The sequence below is a fragment of the Pelodiscus sinensis genome, chromosome Z (assembly GCF_052426305.1).
Source record: "Pelodiscus sinensis isolate ZL-2025 chromosome Z, ASM5242630v1, whole genome shotgun sequence".
Classification (NCBI taxonomy): domain Eukaryota; kingdom Metazoa; phylum Chordata; order Testudines; family Trionychidae; genus Pelodiscus; species Pelodiscus sinensis.
This window is the reverse complement of record NC_143085.1, coordinates 27282192-27294952: the sequence shown is the minus strand read 5'-3', so window position 1 is coordinate 27294952 and position 12761 is coordinate 27282192. Positions and strand designations below refer to the sequence as shown.

Below are 12761 nucleotides of genomic sequence, written 5' to 3'. Positions count from 1 at the left end.
GCCACTCAACAAATATCACTCAATGGGACTCCTCGCATGAAGGCTGTAGAAGTAGCTACTGCTCTGGTAGAGTGGGCTTTTGGTTGTAATTGGAGAGGTTTATTGCGAATGGCATAGCAGGTGGTAATTCATGTCACTATAACCTTGCAATACGTTGGTTGGATAAGGCGTTTCCTTTGGATTGTTCTACAATTGATACTACCAGCCAATCTGTTCTACACCATTCTTGGGTTCTGTCAGTATAAAAGGAAAGTGCTCGACGTACGTCGAGTGTATGGAGCAGAGCTTCTTTTGGAGAAGAGTGAGGTTTCGGATAAAAAGAAGGTATCAGTATGGGTTCACTGATATGAAAATTAGAACAAACTTTGGGAATAAAAGCAGGGTGTAGACATACTATGACTGAATCTTTGGTAAATGATGTGAATGGTGGTATTGACTTTACAGCGGCCAACTCGCTGACTCTGCATGCAGATGTGATTGTCAACAGCAAAACCAACTTCATTGTAAGCATTTGGAGAAATGTCATGGCTAACGGTTCAAACGGAGGATACATTAGAGTATCCAATACTAAGTCTAGGTTCCAGGAGGGTGGTGGTGGTCTACATGGGGGGTTAAGGTACATCAGACCTTTTATGAATCTTTTAGTGATTGGGTGAGCAAATACCAATACCCCTTCTATGGGATGATGAAAAGCACTGATAGCTGCCAAATGTACTTTCAGGGATGAGCTAAAAAGCCCTGTTCATTGAAGGTGAAGGACGTAATTGAGGATCTGGTGGAGGAGCAACATATCGGGGTTGATCTGATTGTCGGAGCACCAGAGCGCAAATCTTTGCCATTTCACAAGGTAAGTTCGAATAGACTTCTTTCTGCTATGCATTAAGACAGCTTTTACTTGCTCTGAGCAGAGCTGCTCAGCTGCCTTGAACCAGTCAGGAGCCAGGCTATTAAATGCAGAGTCTGGCGTGGAATGGAGGAGAGAGCCACGATTCTGAGAAAGAAGGTCTGGCATGGGAGGAAGAGGGTAAGATTGCTGCACCGACATTAGGCAGAGGAACGAGTACCACAGTTGTCTCACCCATGCCGGAGCTATGAGTATTACTCGTGCCAAATCCATGTTGATTTTCTCTAGTATTCCTTTCCAGTGCCCACCCTGGAGCAAAAGTGCTGGCATTTTGTGTTGTTGGCAGTGGCAAATAAATCTATTCGAGGAGTTCCCCACAAGCAGAAAATGCATCAAAGGATGTCTGCACATATTTCCCATGCGTGATCGTGAGGAAAATGTCTGCTCAGAGAGTCTGCAATACCATTGTTGGTGCCAGGTAAGTAGGATGCTATTAAGGTGATGCATACAGGGACCGTGAACGTGCTCCTCCCTGCCGAGTGATGTAATACATCATGGCAATGTTGTCGGTCAATATTCTGATGATTGTTCCAGATATATGAACATTGAAATGTCTGCATGCATGAAAGACAGCTCTGAGCTCTAGAAAATTTATGTGAAGAGCCCCTTTGGAAGCTGACCACCTGTCCTGGACCTTCATGCCATTCATATGTTCACCCCAGCCAGTAAGGGAGGTGTCTGTAGTTAGCTGGTTGGTAGGTTGAGGGCGATGGAACGGGATACCTGCCATGAGGTTGTGCAGGTTCATCCACCATGACCGGGAGCTGTGGACGTAGGTTGGAGGAGCTACTGACTTTTGAATGCTGTGCTTTGTGGGAACATATACCAAAGCCAGCCAATGCTGAAGGCAACAGAAGTGTAGTCGCACATGATGTACTACAAATGTGGTAGTGTCCCATTTGCAGGAAAGTGAATACCAATATCGTAGGGGTGTGTACGAGGATGGTTACTAGATCTTCGAATCGGTCTACCAGTAAATACTCCCATGCCGAGAAAGAAGCGAGACTGGCGCCTATGAAGTTCATGGTCTGTGTCAGCTCCACCGTGGACTTCATTGATTATGAGGCCCAGGAAGTCGAAGGTCTGTCTGACTAACATGACCATGTGGGACGTCTCCTGTCGTGATCTGCCCTTTATGAGACAGTCCCCCAGGTAAGGGAATATAATGATGTCTCTGTGGTGCAGATATGCTGCCACCATGGAAAGCGTTTTCAAGAAAACCCTGAGAGCAGATGCCAGAGCAAATGATTGTATGTGATGTTGAAAATGATCGTCGCTGATTACAAAACGAAGGAATTGCCTGTGTGCTGGATGAATGGCAATGTGGAAATAAGCATCCTGGTCCGTTGTTCAGTGATGGTATTATGGTAGTAAGAGTCACCATTTTGAACCGTTGCTTCTGGAGGTGGCAATTCAACTTCTGCAGATCGAGAATGGGCCTCCATCCTCCCATTTTCTTCTGAGTAAGGAAATAATGACAGTATAAGCCTCTTCCTCTGAAGGGAGTTGGGATCTTCTCTTTAGTCCTGATGGAGAGAAGGCGATGAACCTCTTGTATTAAGAGATCCTAATGAGATGGGACAGGATTGGTAGGATGGTGGGAGGAATGGAGGTAACCAGGATTGTGAATCTGGATGCCACAAGTTCTAGATGTTATACTGGCCCAATGATGGTAAAATGGCCATAAGCAGTGGTGAAACAAGAGAGGGATCTGATGTTGATTCTCAACAACGTAAGCTGTCTGCACGCCCTTCCCCTCGACACAGGAGTCAAACCTGCTGCTTTGTGGCTGGCTGATTGGTCGCGTGGACTGCTTAAGTGCATCTGCACTGAGGACGCTGTTTCAGGCAAGACTGGTTGTATGGGCGATGTTGATGCCTTTGATACTGATAATTGTATTTCCTCTGGTACGGGTAATATCTTTTGCATCTAAAGGGAGAGGTATACATCCCTACAGTACACAAGGTTGTGCATGAATTCTTCCCCAAGTGAAGGACCTCATCAGTCTTATCTGCAAACAGTTTCTATTTATCAAACAGAAGATCTTCTTCTTTGCTCTGCAGTTCTTTGGGGACTCCAGCTGTGGCCAACCAGAATGATCTCTTCATAGATATGGTTGTAGCCATAGAACGTGCTGCTGTATCCCCCACATCCAGGGCAATTTGTAGCCCTGCCCTGGACGATGTGTAGCTCTCCTGTACAATGGATTTGAAGAATGGTTTCTTGGAATCCGGAAGGTATTGGGCGAGCTCCGTCAATTTTGAATAATTATTGAAATTATGATTAGAAAGTAGGGCGGCATAGTTTGCAATGCGCAGAAGTAGAGTGGCTGATGAATATACCTTCCTGCCAAAGATGTCTAATTTTTTTGTGTCTTTGTCTGCCCCGGTGTTTCTATACTGTGGCATTTTGGACCTGTGCTGGGCCGTATCCACCACCAGAGAATTCGGCTATAGGTGAGTGAATAAAAACTCCTTAGAGAGGACAAAATACTTTTTGTCAGCCCATTTGCTTGTTGGTGCTGTAAAGGCTGGAATCTTCCAAATTTCCTCTGAAGCCTCCATAATCTCTTTGTCGATCGAAAAAGCAATTTTCAAGCACTGTTGAGGGTGGAGATTTTTGAGCAGACGGTATTGTTTGGTGTGCACCTCTGCAAACTATACATCCTGAGACTTGGCAGCTTGCTTAAAAAGTTCCTGAAATTGTTTCAGGTCGAGAGGGGACATGTCCCCTGGAAAAACAGCCTCATCAGGGGAGGATGAAGACTGGTCAGTTGACGGAGTATCAAGTGATTGATCCTCACTCTCGGATAATTGACCTTCCTCTAGCTCGGACTGCTGAGGTTGTGTTGGAGGATTGAGTGACGGTGGGGCTGGAAGGTACTCCTTCTGCTGTGTACGTGTCACTCCTGGGACATGGTGATAGTCAGGAGAGTGACAGCAGCATGTAGATTGGCCATAGGAACGAGACCTGTAATAATGTTGTGGTCTATAGTAGAAGTCATAGTAGCGCTTGGAGCGGGTTGGTAATAATCGCCTGGATGATGTTACACTGCCATGTTTTCTGTAATAGATTGAGTACGGAGAGTGCGCCAGCGAGCGAGGTAAACGAGGCGAGCACCTGGCGGATGGTGGAGGAGAAAGTGGGCTGTGCCTATGAAAGTGTGTCACATGCTCTCATGGTGGCTCTCAATATGGTGATCTAGGGCTGTATTGAGGCGAGTAAGAGAGGCGGCTATCCTGGTACCAAGGATCACTCTGTATGGGGAATGACACATAGGAGGTGAGAGAGATGGTGCCAGTGAGAAGACTGAAGATGGGGAAATAGAGCTCCAACGAGTGCCTGTCTTATGAGTGGCTTTTCTTGGTGCCGATGCGGTGTCGCTGTCGGAAGCTATCCCTTCACCTCCATTGTCCACCAACATCGGTGCCAGTGCTTGCTGCGGTTCCTCCATTTGCAATGCTGGAAAGTATGGCAACAGTGCTGATGCTGAGTGCCCCGGTGCTAACAGCGCAGGAGATGCAGATGGCACGGAAAATGCCAACAGTGCCGATGGTCATGTCGACACCAGTGCTGAGGAAGGTTTCTGAGTGGTTCTCGGTGCCAGTATTGCCTTTGGTGCTGGCGGTGCGCTGCCACTTAGTGCCGGGGTTGACAGCTTTTTGGATTTGGCAGCCAAAGATGTCTTTGAGGCCCCAGGGGCAGTTCTGGATGTACCAGGTTTATCCCCTCTGCTGACTCTGATGCTCGATTCAGCAGGTAAAGAGTGTGTGAGGGACATTCTAACTTTCTTTTCTGCGTTCACCCCTGGGGATGAAGCTCTTCACTTCTGCTCCACACCCACCTCTGAAGTCAGCGGTGGGGTGTTGGCTGAAGGCTGTAGGACCTTATCAAACAAGATCATCTTCAGGCACATCTCTCTATCCCTGCACGCCCTGGCCATTAAGTTGGAGCACTACCCACACTTCTGTGGGATATGTGCCTCCCCCAGGCAACAGATACAGGCCAAATGGCCGTCTGACATTGGCATGGCTTCCCGGCAAAGGGAGCACTTTTTGAAACCTGATGAACCAGGCATTATGAGGTTCGACCAAGGTATTATGCTGAACCTAAAGCAAAAGTATTTTTCTTTTTTTTTTCTTTTTTTTTTCTTTTTTTTCTTTTTTTGAGGTAATGCCACTAACAGTTGAACAAAGGTTTTTTTTTTTGTAACTAACAACTACTCTAACAAGATACAACTATTAAACTAACTACTATATAATTAACTATTGACGGGAAACTCTGACTAGACAAAGAGAAGAGGGGAGCTCCATCTGCAACCGAGGATGGTTGAGAGGCACTGGCAGGAGCCGGATCACGCGCAACAATCAAAGAACACGAATGGCGCGAGACACTGACCATGCATGTGCGGTCCGGCTGACTACAGCTACTGAAAATCTCCGACTTGCAGCACCGGGACGAGCCTGACACCTACAGTGGAGTATCCACGGGAACTACTAGGAGAAGAGGCAAAGGTTTATGCCATTGGATGCTGTTACACTACACTCACTTTTCGCAACGTTTCAACCTTTGCCTGTTTAAGAGTTAAAGCCAAATCCTTAGTAAAAGAAACACAAAATATCTGGAGTGGAGGAGGGAAAAGAAATGGAGATGCCGGGGATTGAACCCGGGGCCTCATACATGCAAAGCATGCGCTCTACCACTGAGCTACATCCCCCTCTTGTTCCTTTCTTCTTCAATGAATTAAATATACTTTCTCCTGGCAGTGGCAAGAGCAATAAGAAGGGGCAGACAAAGGTGAAAAGTAATGCAGGAAGAAAGACACTGGGAAGTGCAATACTAAGCTGACTACGCCTAGCTGTGACACAGAGGGAAGCATAACCCCATGCAAAGGCATGTCCGATTGATGGATTTTGTAGCCATGTTTGCAGGGGAGTTTCTGACTTTGCACGGCTCTGTGCCATGCTGGTTTTGGTGGACACAGAATAAAGTTGCATACAGCTTGATAAGACCCCCCCCAATGGAGGGCACTCAACTCATGTGGGATCACTGTGGGGGGGATTGGGTTGCCTTTGCCTTTTTTTTCTGCCTAAACATTTCTCAAAGTACTAGCATGTGTTAAAAGTTAAGTAGCCTCCCCGTCGGGGAATCGAACCCCGGTCTCCCGCGTGACAGGCGGGGATACTTACCACTATACTAACGAGGATGAGCTATATGTTTTGTTCCTAGGAAGGCTTTTTGAAAGTTGCCAGACCTGCTAGCCTCAGCAGGGTGTAGTTGTTTCTGTGTGTACATTGGCAACAGCCTACATGGAGACCCTTATGGCTGCCCAGCTGCGCAATGCAAACGGGCACGCTCCAGGCTTCAGTGATGAGCTTTGGGGGGAATGCAAGGGAGCCAAAAGCCCTGATGTCTTGTGTGCACTGCCCGTGGCAGCCCATAAACAAACACCAGTTTTGTTAGGCAACATGATTACAAAGCTCCAGCAATGCCAGTGCAAGGAGCTCTCTTCCCTGGCCAACCCAGAAGCTAAACGTCACAAAATATAATAGCCCATAAAACTGAATCAGAGGTGGGCAGCTGCCCTTTTCTGCACAACCAGGGCATGCTATAAGGGGCACTCTCACCATGCCACTTAACAAACTAAACAGAAGACCTTCACCTGCTTCTGAAAAAGAGAACCTAATTTGCCGAAACCCGGGATTGAACCAGGGACCTTTAGATCTTCAGTCTAACGCTCTCCCAACTGAGCTATTTCGGCAGGTGTAGAAAAGGCTGGCTGCTTGTGAACAGCACCCTGCTGAATAATGTATTCACATGTTTTTGGTTCATTTTTCTGTCCTTTTTCTTCCACCTTACTCCAACTCTAACTACAATCTTCTTTGAACACACTTTGAAATGCTCTTTTCCCTTGTACAATAAAAGAGTTTGAAGGATGCCAGCTGTAAAGGATATGGATGATTTATTATTATGATGATTTATGAATTACTTCAGCATGATGATTTGTTATATTAAGCACATTATGTTCTGTTGCAGTCTTATTCTTTTGTTGTGGGTTGTTTCATTGTGTTCCCTCATGGCTACATCCCAGAAAAGAGAAGTTCCTTAGTTCTGTGGTCTCCGGTCCTAACAGGAGTAGAGGTAGAGAGCAGCTGCATCTAGGGCAGTGGTCACCAACCAGTAGATCTTGGAGCCTCTGACAGGTGATCCTGACTGGTTTGCCCAGAAGCTATCAAGTGCTGGCACTTCATCTGCCCCTCCACCCACTATCATGCTGCTTCTGCCTCTGCCTTAGAGCTGCCCCCCTGCTTGGTGTGGGAGGGAAGAGGGGGGCACTGATGTCAGGCTGTCTGCCCTGCCCCCACCTCCAAACAGAGAGAAGGGGATGGAGGAAGCTTGGCAGTGCAAATCTCCAGCACTCTCACACAATCTGTCTGTCTGGCATTCTCACAAACACACACTGTCCTTCCTTTTCATCTCCAGACCCAACATGTACATGGGTCAGAGAGACCTTTATCCTGCTTTCCTAATGCAGGAGCCAGATCCATCCCTGGGGAAACTGGTGTTGGTTGCCAGGCTGCTGCCTGAACAGGTGGAGTGGGAGCTGGCAGGGTCTCGAGTCACCACCCCATGCTCCAGACACTGATGTCCTATCTGCTAGGCCACTCCAGAACCCACACCACCACCATCTCTTCAGCAGGTCCCTTATCCTGCTTTCCTAATGTGGGAGCCACCTCCATCCCTCCCTGGGGCAGCCTATGTTGCCTGTCCAGCCACTCCCAAGGCTGGTGGAGTGTGGGGAGGGACTCAAGCCTCCAACCCGGTGCTCCCCAAGCAAATGCCCTAGGCCTCTCCAGAACTCACCCCAGCTCCCTACCTTCAAGGTGTCACCTCTCACACTCTGAACCCCTTGGCCAGTAGTAGAGGGTCACCCTTCTCCTCACTAGTGGCAACAGGAAGTCAAGAGACCTGGCCCCAGCCCACTGTATCACCCCAACTACCAGCCACGTTGCTGGGGGAAAGGTGTTTGGGGAAGAGATGGGGCTGCTTCCCACACTTACTGAAGCAATGTGTCTGGGTGCCAGGGGAGTCGAGTGGGCTGGGTTGCTCTGCTCTCCCACCCACCCCCAATCACTGGTGAGTTACATGGGGGATACCCTGATCCTTGCTGCCAGTGCCTGGTGCCCCCCAGCACTAATGACCGACCTTGCCAGCATTATTCAGGGGGAAGAGCCTTGGGGGAAGAGGTGAAGGCAGAGCAGGGCAGGAAGAGGCAGGGCCCTCTTCTAGGCTAGAGTGGTGCAAAGGAGGAGTCATGTATCAGGTGGCCAGTGGCCTCCTTGTGTCCCTCCCTCGCAGTCACCACTGCCCACCAATGTTACTGTCCAGAGATACTGACTTAACTCCACTTCCACAATGTCTACTGGTACTAGCCCACAATGTCCTATTGACAGTACAATTGATACAAGTGCACTGGGGGAGGATGTACACCACTGTCACAATGAGCAAAGTGTAGATATGCACAAGCAATGTAATTACTGCCATACCTATATGCCGACATACATTAGGTTGACTAATTCTGTAGTGTAGACAAGCCCCTTTGTTTTTGTAGAATTAGTGTTTAACATTGCAGACCTTATTTAACATTAATTTTTTTTTTCCTAGGGAACTTTGTTCAAAGAAGCTAGCACTTTATTTTCAAAAATATCAAACTGATCATATAACTTCAGAGTAATATTTAATAGTCAGCAGAGTTTGGCATTTCAGTGACTAACCCAGTGTTCCATGCTCTAGTTGTTCTAATAATTCCCACTAATGAGACAGTTACACAAGGCCTAGGTAATCAGATAACAAACAATACATTCACTGATGAAATATTGCAGCATGCCCTGTGCCAGTAATTATAAATGTATAGATGATGAGGGACTTTTATGACATACCCCTGCTTTGATATGTTCATACGTTTTCTAGATAACTTTGTAATGGTTGGAATTCTTGCTCTTTGTCCAAAGGAGCATTTTGTGTATGTGCAGAGCAATAATTGTTTAAAGTTATTATTATTATTATTATTATTATTATTATTATTATTATTATTATTATTATTAATAATAATAATAATAATAATAATAATAAAGCAGCTTGACATGATCAGGTACAGATCTACTGTGTTTAGCTATGCCATTCAAGAAACCCACCCTCATAAAGATTGCAGTCTAAAAACTTGATAATTTATGATACTTCTGCAATAGAAACCAAATAAAAGACCTGATACTGTAAATTCTCTATGCAAAGAGAGCCTATGATTTTAATGGATGCTCCTAATGCATATACCTTGCAGAATTGAATATTGATATAATATAGAATAGAACAGCGTTTCCCAAAAAATACCGGGCCTCAGCATGCCTGGTGGCTGCCAGCAGGGCCGATTCGGGCCCACACCCCTGAACCCGGAAGTGCCGGCAAGTTACAGAGCCGGGGGCCCTGCTCCACCAATACGTAGAGCTGGGTCTCTCCCCCAGCTCTGCCTGGAGCGGGCTGGCCCCACCATGTGTCCTCCCCGTGCGCGGCTCCTCCGCACCGCCTGCTGCTGCCCATGCGCGGCGTTGCACATGGGCAGGGAGGACGCCCGGGCGTGACGTGATGTCACAGCCCGGGATTTTAAAACTCTTCGGAGGCACGTGGCGGGGCCACGCTGGCTCTGGGTTCGGCCTCCGGGGCCTGAGCGCGGCCTCCGGCCCCGCAATGTGGAAGGCAGAAGGTAGGGAACAGGCTTGGGTGGCGAGGCGAAGGCGGGCTTGGGCTTGGGTGGAAGGAGAAGGGGCGCCGGAGGGGGAGGGGGAAGGCACCAAGGGACATGGTGCAGGAGGGAGAGACAAATTCTAGGGGGCCAAGTGCAGACAATGAGGGAAAGGGCAGGAGGGGAGGTGTCAGTGGGAGGGGGGACAGGGTGATGCTGGGAGAGGAGAGGAAAGGGGAAGGGCATTGGTGGCTGGAGGGGGAGGTGCTGGGAGAAGGCTTGAAAGAAGGGGTGGGCATGAAGAATGCCAGGATGGAGCAAGTCATGTGTGAGGGCACAGAGGGGCAGGAGGGGAATGGGGAAGAGAGTGGTGAGGGGGTGGGTATCAGGGAAAAAGAGGGCAAAGGGGCCAGAGGCAGTAAGGGAAGGGGGAGGCAGCAGGAGGGTGCAGGGCTAAGGGAAGGTGCAGGTGCCAGGGGATTCTGGGGTGAGGAGGAGGGGAGAGCTGGCCACCGGAAGCAGCACTGGATGGGGGAATCAGGGCAGGCTGGGGAGATTGGGGGGCCGGTGGAAGCAGGGCTGCCAGGGGATGTGAGGTTGGGGGCAGGGAGCTGGCCGGGGAAGATGTGGAGGGGGTGGGAGAAGCGGGCGCTGGAAGGAGGGCTGGACAAAGGAGATTGGGAGGAGAAGCGGGGGAGAACTGGCAGCCCGGGAGGGGGTTGGAAGTGGGGCTGGCTGGAGGCACAGCGGGGGGAGCAGGGGGAGGAATGAATCAGCCTGCGGGGAGTGGGACTGACCCGGCCATATGTAGATCTTGGGGCCTGCCCCCATTCCCTCCCTCCTCCCCACAAAGCACAAAGGATGAGTTAGTCCGGCCCGGGGATTCTATTGTTCCCCCCCACACACACACACACCCTCGAGTAGTTGTGAACTGTCTGGCTGGGAGACACACTCATGCAACCTGAGCACATTTACCAGCCAGACCGTTCGAAACTACAAACTGATACATCTAGTAATAATACAACTTATCTACTGAGAAAATACCAGACATGTTATATGTCTGGTATTTTCTCAGTTTGTTTTTTATGTGTTTATATTTTTGGGCTGCAAAAAGCTGTACTGAAAAAAAAGGGTTCCAATTAAAGTAAAACGTTTGGGAAACCCTGGTCTAACCAGCTTTCTGTCTTACAGCCCATTTATCCAATCCATATTCCTTAACTTGCTGGCAAGAATATTGTGGGTGACCATATCAGAAGCTTTGCTAAAGCTGGCACTGGGGGTTTTGGGAGGACCAGAAACAACGTATTTGAATATTCATCATTTGATTAATGAATATGCAAATATGCAAATGAACATTACAGGTCCTCCAAAAGTTTGTGAATGGATTTGCTGGTCCCCGTGTCAAAAAGTTTGGGAACCCCAGGAATAGAACATATCTCAGTGTACAGTAGCTGAAATATGGTAGTGTTCAGAAGTTTTTGAAGGGCAGGAGAAAGCTTATTGCCTTTTAAAGAGTTTGGTGATGTTCAACTTGTCGGAGCTTAACAACAGTGGGTTTTTTATGTGTGTGTTTAAGTAACTGAAAAAATGCTTTCAGTTTAACACTTTAAGCACTGCATAGCATATGCATAAACTTCAGTGAGGACTGCAACTCTGTTAAAGCAAACATGATTAAGAAATCAAGAAGCTGTGAACAAGAGGAAACGGAGCTTCTCACCATACAGTTTTTCTTAGGCTATATCTACACTGGGAAGGTTTGTCAAGGAAAGTACTGTTGACATGCAAAAGTTGTTAAAAGTGAACACTTGTTAAACCATTTTTTCTGCTCCCCATTGTTGACATTTCATGGCCACATTGCTAGCACCCTGTTAACAGAAAAAACAACGCAAGTGGGTAAGTGTCCCAGAGTGCCTGGTGTTACCTTCAGTCACTAAGCACTATTGCAGCGGTTCTCAAACTTTTTGGTCCATGGACCATCTGGCTCAATATAAACCTTTCTGTGGACCACCAGTTGCTAATAGAAACACACCATTAATTACATAATTATGCCTGAGCCATTTGCTAGTGCTGCAGCTAGGGAGACTGGTTTAATTTAAATTATTAACCAGATTAAGCACTTTACCTTTCTCATGTTAGTTTATCAAACTTAATTTTAAATAAAGTAAAATATTAATTTATGTCCAACATGAAAGGTTTCAATGTTTTCTTTATTGATAGCAGGGGTGGCTTTTTATGGCCCCCAACGGAGGCACCTCACTCCTCTGGCACACCAGGGGAAGGGAACGGACAGGGAGGACTGAGGTTCAGGGCTTCCCATAGACCAGATTTACTTTTCTGGGGTTCCGGAGTTTGTGAATTTTAGGCTCTGGGGTGGGGGCAAAAATGAGGAGTTCAGTGTGCAGGACAGGGCTGCCAGCGAATGGGATAGGGATGGGGTGCCGGATCTGGCAGGGAGGTGGGGTGCAGAAGGGGGTAAGGGTACAAGGTCCGGGTGGGGGTAAGGTGCAGAAGCAGGCTGGGAACAGGGTGTCTGGCCAGGAGAGAGGGTACAGGGTCTGGCCAGAAGGGAGGGTGCAGAAGCTGACTGGGCATAGGGTGTCTGGCCAGGGGCAGGATATGAGGGAGGGAGTCCCTGAGGCTAAAACTGGGGGGATCAGAGTGGCTGAGGGGGGTTTGGGAAGATGGGGGGCAGGGCGCTCCTGGGAATAGGGCTGGGGTCAAAGTGGTTTGGGAGTATTCAGGAAAATAGGGGCAGGGAGGCTGGAGGGCAGGGCGTGGAGCAGCAAGGTGGGGGTGGGCAGGTAAGTGACCTTGGGGTGTCCAGCCCTGCAGGGGGTGGAGACCCGCAGGGCTCCAGTCTATGGTGCCCTCTTCCCAGATTGAGTCCCTGTGGGTGCAAAGCCCCAAAGGGCCTCGAGTCCCCACCTGCCTCCTGCAAATGCAGGGACCTCAGCTGCAGCGTCACCTCCCCCCACCATCACCAGACCCTGAGCAGCCAAACTTGCCATTGGGGAGTGGGGCACTGGCTGCTTTCACACCATGAGAGCCCAGCTGAGCCCTGTGCAGCCTAACCTGCTGCCAGGAAAGGGGAGGTGCCAGCCACTTGCGCACCATGAGAGC

The 12761-nt window shown here is 48.6% G+C and overlaps 2 non-coding genes across 2 annotated transcripts; both read right to left on the bottom strand.

The window, feature by feature from the left end:
- Positions 1-5549: 5549 nt before the first annotated feature.
- Positions 5550-5621, bottom strand: TRNAA-UGC (transfer RNA alanine (anticodon UGC)). The gene has a single exon. It is a non-coding gene; the product is annotated as a tRNA-Ala (tRNA).
- Positions 5622-6592: 971 nt separating this feature from the next.
- Positions 6593-6665, bottom strand: TRNAF-GAA (transfer RNA phenylalanine (anticodon GAA)). Its single transcript has one exon. It is a non-coding gene; the product is annotated as a tRNA-Phe (tRNA).
- Positions 6666-12761: the final 6096 nt, after the last annotated feature.